General features: G+C 44.8%; 1 protein-coding gene across 1 annotated transcript in view; it reads left to right on the top strand.

Moving 5' to 3' along the window:
• Positions 1 to 2,351: 2,351 nt before the first annotated feature.
• The window catches only part of SCML2 (Scm polycomb group protein like 2), a 72,430-nt gene continuing 66,922 nt past the window's right edge, over positions 2,352 to 7,859 (top strand). The window contains exon 1 of the mRNA XM_077781623.1: positions 2,352 to 2,442. The gene's annotated coding sequence lies outside the window, so the exon portion shown is untranslated. The remainder of the gene's footprint in view (positions 2,443 to 7,859) is intronic.

Raw genomic sequence — 7,859 nt, 5'->3', positions numbered from 1 at the left:
GCTTCTCTTTTCTGGAACGTTCATTCCTATCTGAGGCTCAGGAGGAGCTTGTGACAACCAGGCTGATTTTTACTCTGCCTGTTGCATTTTCTACATGGATAGTTAATTTACTTATACACTTAGTATTGTTTCTTTGGAGAAGTGACAGTTTTTGTCTGCATTAACCTCCCAGAACACCATGTTGACCACTTGTAGGAGTTCATGGGAACCTACCTCTATAAAATGTATTTTTTGGTGTGTTTTGATGTTTTTGCTTTTTTCTAAAATCACAGAATCTCCCTGCAAAAAAATGTGAAGCCACACATTTATATATATACAGATATATGTATATATACATAGGGACATATGTATACATACATACTTATATATAGATGTAGATGCATGTATCTATCTCTCTCTTTGTGAAGAACACTGGGAACTTAAATAAATGCCTGTTTTTTCTGGTATTTCAGTTAAGTACCTACAAAAGAAAATGAAAGATAATGGGCAAGTCACCAGAAAACAAGCTCATCATTCCATTGGAAAATAGAAGCAGTAAGGATTTATTCTTCCTTTTCTAATAATCCTGTAAAGAATTTTTTTGTTTTACATCAGCTATAGCTTGTAGGTGAAGGACACATGTGAAGGCATTATAAATCCATTCCTGGATTAGAAGAGGATGTTAAAAGTTTTCTTCTATTCCACTCTTATTACTGGTGATGTATCTTGTAGACATTTGTTCTTATGACTATTGTTTATTCTGCTTCATCACATCAGGGATCTAAGAAGCAGGATTATTGTTGGCTGGACTTTCTGATTGCAGCCATCAGGGAAAATTACAAGCAGGTATAGGACGGCACCAGCTCATGTTGTTCTGCAACAACAGCTGCAGAAATGGAGATAGGGTATACCAGTGACTCCCAGGGAACAGATTCCTCAGATGTTGTATCGAGCACTGGCTTGGGTTAAAGAATAGCTTTAAAATATGTTTTCATTTCCTCTGTGTCTCACAGGGACTTATTCTGTGACACTTGGCATGTTTTTGTATGCATCATTACAATGAACATAATCTCTCACTTTCCTGCAAAAGTTCAATATTACAGTAAGGGGGAAATATTTCAAATTAAAAGCAGCGTTCATCTGCATTGGTGATGAGCATAACACACTTCAGACTAAGTAAGGGTTTTTTGTAAGCATGTTTCAGTATTTCCTTCTCTTCCTCTTGTGTATTTTAATTACTTGGATTAGCGTATTTTTACTTGTTTCTTTCATGTTGTCTAAATATTAAATATTTATAATTATGTCAAGGACTCATTTTCCTTGTTTGTAAAGATCCATTTACTGCTTATGAGAGTGTTTAAAGTAAATTGTTAGTAGTATCTTGCAGTATATGCAGTTATAAAGTGGGCTGTATGAATTTCACTGTCATACAGAAGAGTGTGAGGGGGGTTGGGTAGATATTTGGGGTTTCTTTTCTGAGTTTTTTTTTTTCATTAAAAGAACTCACAGAATACCACTCTCATGACTTTTGAATAATTTCGCATTTAAAATTTAACTTCCAAGTGATGTTAAACAGTGAAGATGAAAATTGGACACAAACTCCTTTGAATGCTGGTAGCATTTAAAGTATGATTTTTACCAGTTATGTTTATGCCTACTCGCCTCTTGGGGTCTGAATTAAAACGCCCGAAGCTTATAAAACCGGAATGCATCCTCCTAAGAGGCTAAGGAAGAGCTTTTCCTGGAATATTTATAAGCTTAGCTGTCTGCAAAATAACTGTGTGATATTTCCCAAGTGGATATGCAGCGATTATAACCTTTATCACCCGTTAGAAGCGGCTACACGTAAGTGTGCGCAGACACCGCGATTCTCCACGTGCGCGCCGCCGGTGCCGGCACCACGGCGGTGCGGCTGCCGCGCGCGGCACCGGCTGCCTCAGGTTTCCCCTCAGCATCCCGTGCCATCGATCCCTCACGCCTTTTCCAGCCGTTCGCTGCTCACACCGAAGTCTCCTACAAAAGCACCTGCTCATCTCGCCCCCCGCACAGCGGTCCCGCTCCCTGGGTGCAGCAGCCACCGCCACCCCCGACCCCCCTCCCTCGCTGCTGCCGCAGCGCGGGGATCCTGACGATGCGGGGATGCCGGCGGGGCGCGGGAATAGCGGGGGGTTGGGGGGATGGCGGCCATGAGGGGATGCAGGCGGGGCGCGGGGATGCCGGGGAGTGCGGGGATGGCGGCCGTGAGGGGATGCCCGCGTCCGGGGATGCCCGCGGGTCGCGCGGCCCCGGGCGGAGCCGCCCCCGCCGCGGCGGGCGGAAGGGGGACGGCGCGGGGGGGAGGCCTCGCGCCCCCGGGGCCGCTGCCGGGCATGCGCGGTGCCCCCGGAACATGGCGGCGGCGTGAGGCGGGCGGCGGCACGAGCGGCTTGACAGGACGCCGCCGACCCGCGCCCCGCTCGCCCGGTGAGTGGCGGCGGCGTTTCCCGCTCTCCGCGGCGGCGGGCAGGGGGAGGGAGGGGCGGAGAGAGAAAGGGAGGCGAGACGGACATCGCGCCCCCTCCTAGGGCTCGTACCGCAGCCTCCGCCCCCCGTGGCCGCCGGACGCCCCCGGTCCTGGGTTCCCCTCCTCGGCAACACCGGGTCCGGCGGGGCTGCCCCGCGCTCCAGCGCCGCTCCTCCTCCGCGCGCTGAACTAACAGCGCGGCGGGTCCCGCCGACCCCGCCCGCGGGGAGCCGCGGGTGGCCGGGTACGAGCGCAGCTGCGAGGGTGAGAGGAGCGGGGCGGCTCTGTGTGCCGGCGCTAACAGCGTGCCTCTCTCTCCGGGGTGGCCGCGACTCCCGGGTAGCAGGAGCTCCGGTGGCACGGGAGGTCCCCGAGCCGCCAATGCCTCCGGGACGAGCGGCGGGGCCGGCGGCGTTTGACAGGAGCGCGAGCAGGACACGCCTCCCCTCGCCGGGGCGGCCCCGCTGCCTCCCCCGCGGCGGTGGCTGCCCGTCCTCCCGGCGGGGATCGTCCCTTCCCGCCGCCCGCCAGGGCTGGCGAGGTGCTGGGGACGGGCGTGGACCAGGAAAGCCGGATGCGTGTTAAAAATCATTTAATTCCGAGCGCTCGCTTGTGTTGGGTAAGGGGGCTGGGTGTGCCGCTTGAGGACAGCGCGGTGCCAGACGTGGCCTGTTGTGGGGCACTTGTCGGGTTGCGATGCGCTGCGGCGCTGTTCCCATTTTCTTTACAGTTAAACTGCGTATGTGGCATGTATTGATTGCCGACTTAAAGGGCGTATCTTGCACGGGGACTCATAATTTTGGATGGTCCAAAGAAAGTAGTTAAAGTAAGGAAAGTTCTGTTGCGGTGTTTTGTGTCGTTGTCGTTAGCTGCTAGGCTAACCTATAAACACAATGCAATGTTGTAGGGTGTATCAATATTGAAGTTAAATTTTATGCTCAAATATTCTTTAGGAGTGAAGGTATGCTTTAAGTGTTAATAAAATTTAAAGTTGGAGTCTTTCCTTACAGTGATTTGCTCTTTCTCTCTGATGAGTTAGACTATAAGAGATAGCAAAATATAATTCTAAGATGTAAAAGGTTTAATGAAAATGGGAAATACTGATATTTTGTTGGGTTCTGGTAATGTAAACTTTGCTTGTGACTCATGTGTATTCTAACTAAAGTAGACAAGGTGATTAAAACTTAAAAATGTAGTTTCTGTAGATATGACAGTAGGTTTTCACAGCATGCTGTGTCTGACTTGTAAACAGATCTAGAAGTTTGACTGGTTATGAATTTTTTATAATACAGCATAACAGTCTCAAACCTTTGGATTTTAAGATCACTCCTGCTCCACCTTACTCTTTGGAAGTGACAGAGCAAAGCAGTTGGTGAGGCAGTCGTGCAGGGTCAGTAACAACTGCAGCACTGGTGCAGATGGGAGCAGTATTGCAGGGAGGCATTCGTTGTGTTACATTTGGGTTTTGGGCTGTCAGTTAACACTACAGAGTAAATAGGGGAGTGAATGCATTGTGCTGCAGCAGCTCTCCACAGGCCACCATCAAGTGCTGCTCCGGCCACAGCGGCCACAGCAGCCCACAGCCCACGTGAGCGGTTGCACTTAGAGTGTGTCCACAGAAATGCTTTGTACAGCCAGGCTGCGCTTTGGGGGGCAAGGGGAGCTGATTTTCTCCCGTAGGGTACCATGAAATGTAAGTACTATTTAAGGATGATATTACTTGATCTGATGTAAAGAAGAAGTGCACTGGAGACCCTTCAGTTAGTATTTTAGTTATGGGAAGTCACACAGTAATGCAAGTGGGAACTGCAGGAAACAGTGTATGGTGAAACTGAAGTTGAGACTGGGAAGTGTTTCTAGGGCTTTTAACTTTAACATGGTCTGGTCTTGAATGTGAAAATGGAGTTTATTAATTTTGTGTGAAACTCAATTGAAGGAGTTGATGCTGTCTTTTTCTATTTGATGTAAATAGGTAGCAGTATTTGTGTGATATCTTTCAGGTTGCTTGGTATTTTATGTTTTTGTAGTAATGTTCAGATTAAGCAAAAACAAATGTTGGCTTTTCATGATATTCTGTAGGAAAAGGATAAACCACTTTCACAGCAATAAGAGGCCATGTAGATGTAAGAACATAACATAACCAGATTTTTCTTAACATTCAGATATTAATATGTCTTGATGTAGGAATTTTAGGAAACAGGCAACAGCAGTGCTTTAAATATTTTTGTTTTGATTTTGTGTGTTCCTACGTTGAATGTACAGATGCTTCCCCCGCCCCACTTTGCTGTGACTGCTGTTGCTGTGACCAGATAGTGTGCTCTTAAGGCAGAGGCATTGTTTTCTGGAGTAGCTGTTCGCGTTCAAAAGAGGCATTTTGCAAGTGTGAAATTTGTATTACTGAGAAGGTATTGATTCCATTACCTCTATAAAATTTGTGCTACAATGCAGCTCTACATGAGAGAATGTGAAGAAAGAAACTAAGCAAACATAGCTGCTTGTGCCTGTTGTACATAGGTGTCTTTTTTTGTTTTCTTGCCATTTCAATGGGATTGTGAGCTGTGACCAAACCCTGCTTACTCCCTTTGCTGAGTGAACGGGGACAAATGAAGTCCTCAGCAATTATCTACTGCCACTAAATAGTGTCACTAACAGGAAATGACATTTGTCATTAACTGTTCAGGACACTGCAGCTGGCTTTCTTATTCGTGTGGACACATCTACCTCAAACAAGGGTGAGTGAAATACATAGTTATTATTTTCATGTTTTAAGGAAGGCTTTAGAAATATCATTTGACAGTCTATTGTGATATTTTTAAAGTGTAGACATAGAACAAATTACAGGTAGGGACCAGGACACTGCTTCAAGGAGTCTAGACAAGGGAGGTTGTTAACCAATTTTGTGAGCTCCACATCTGTAGGGCATTTAAAGTTCTGTTCATTCCCATTTGAAAGAAATAGCCTTAGGCACCCAGCCTTAGTGCTGATTGTTTTTTTCAGAGATTAAAATCTTAAGTGTAAAGGGCTATACTGTTTGTATTCTCGAAAGTGTAAGATATGCAACATAAATTGTTCAGAATGAGATTTTTCTAGCATGTGGGAAGAGCCAGAACAGCCCATATGAAATTGTCAAAGCATAATAGGGCAGTGGGTAAATAAGAGGCAATGGAAATGTTAAATTTAAAGTTCTAGAATATGTGTTAACATTGTCATACAATTTGATGAATAATTCCTTTTTGCTGTGATTGTGCTTTTGATATATGAGGGTGCTTTTCCTAGAAAATTTGTACATCTTCTTTGGAGATTTCTTATAAGATCCAATTGCCCTATAATTAAGTTTTATAAAGCTTTAATATTAGTTATATGTAGCTAAGTTTATTTTTGCATTGTAACGGTGACTGATAACGTGAGTGTGAGCAGCTTTCCTTACGATGTCTAAGTGGAGGGGCAATTAATTTGTTTGAGGGAAAGACGCTGAAAGACGCTGTGCTTCTGTGCAAATACTATTTTTGTATCTTCATGCCTCTGCTGGCTGGCTTGATGTGTATGGGCAGTGAGGGCTGAGGTGCGTGCCCAGCTCCTGCTGCAGTGCTGGCCATGGAGCAGCAATGCTGCCTTGCTCCTGGGAGCAGCAGGAGATGATTTGGCGAGTCACCTGCTCAGTCCAGATGTGTTTCTGAAAACTGATCACATTGCCGAAAACTAGTGTTCTGTATCTGTGGTCTCTTCAGGTAGGTTACCATCTTTTGGGGTGGGAAGGGTGGCTTCAGGTACCTAAGCCAACAGTGATCAGTCTCCCTTTTTATCTGCAGCAGATCTGTACACAAAGAGTAACTGGTGCATAAATGGTGCTGATGACCATGGGGGAGGTACTTTTATCTCGTCTTTCTGCTTGGTCAACAACAGTGTAGGACTGGAGGAAAGTCAGGAGCTGCCTCATAACCATTCAGAAAGCAGCAGCTGTCTCTATTACCAAAGTTATGACATTTATTTATTTGGGCTTGCTGTGATAGTTTCTTTTATATACAATGGACATTTGGTGTAAGTGCACACAACTAAACCATTTGCTGTAGAGTGTATATAATGTGTTACATCCTTAGCACTGTGTGTCTGCAGGGATGTGCAGCGTATGAGCCCTTAGCAACTCTCTGCCCAAGATCCCTGTCAGAAAAAGTAGCAGCTTTAGTTTCTATGTCTTTTGGATAGGATCAAAAATTCATTATTTTCTTATCTTGGATCTAAATGAAGTGCAGATTTCTTTGTGATGTTAAGTGCCATGTCACTTTTGTTTCAGCAGTCTTGTTTCAAGACTGGTTCATAGTTCCAAACTTCAGCTAAGGCACCTGCTTTATGGGCAGTGGTTGATGGGTTTGGATCCAAGCTGGTGCAACACCGATGCTTGTTGTGGTTCCTAAGTGTGCTTTCTTCCTGCTTTTCTGAATTACCTGAAGAGCCTAATGTCAAAGTGTTTCTGAAATACTGCACCTTTAGCAGAAATTTAGTACTCTTTCATGTGATTTGGCAGGATGATAGCCTTTCTGCTTCACAGGTAGGAAGGATACTGTCTACATATCTTATGTCCAAACTAATCCTAAAGTACATTTTCTTTTTTGGCTTTGTAAGAATAATGCGGTATCCAGTTTAAGCATGAGCAGTGTTTTGGACTGATTACTGTTTTGGTTTTTTTTTAACCCATAAGTGGTTTATATTCTTAATATTTGTATGTTGTCATCTAAACCAAAGTAAAATATTGTATTAAAGGTGGATATGCTGTTTAGATAATTTTATTCTAGGCCTTCAACTTCAGAAATCAGGTCAAATTCTATTTAAGATACCAAGGGGATTCCGTCATTTTCCTTTCCATCAATTTTCATAAAAGGGATGAACTTCTTTGATGGAAATATAAGTCAGTTGTCTTCTCAAGGTAATATGAGACTCCTTTTAGTGTAGGGCAAAGATGAGGTTGAGCCTTTCATCCTCTACCATACATTAGTGCAGGGAGCAGCTGAAGTTTATAAAACCTGTAAGAGAGTAGCACCATTTTAATGAGGTGCATACCTAAAATGAAGCATGTACCATTATTTATGTACTGTGTGGAATATATCAGAGATTAATGCAGGCAGGTTCAGTGGAAGGAGTGCAGTTTGTGGGGCACTTTTAAAAGCCCACTTAAAAAGGGCAGTTTGTAAAACTGAGTCTTGTGCATGGAGGAATGTGAAAGGGTATCAGAGCTGCTAAATTTGGTGGAACTCTTTATTGTCACTAACGTCTGTCAGGGGCTCAGAGATTAAAAGGGCTGCTGCATGTTTGATGGTGCTTCCCCTACCAAATCTTCCCTCTGTTGTATGTGTATCCTGTACTGAAGGGTTGTAAAGAGGCA

This window comes from Lonchura striata, chromosome 2 (assembly GCF_046129695.1).
Source record: "Lonchura striata isolate bLonStr1 chromosome 2, bLonStr1.mat, whole genome shotgun sequence".
NCBI classification, from domain to species: domain Eukaryota; kingdom Metazoa; phylum Chordata; class Aves; order Passeriformes; family Estrildidae; genus Lonchura; species Lonchura striata.
This window is presented reverse-complemented; position numbering and strand designations above follow the sequence as displayed.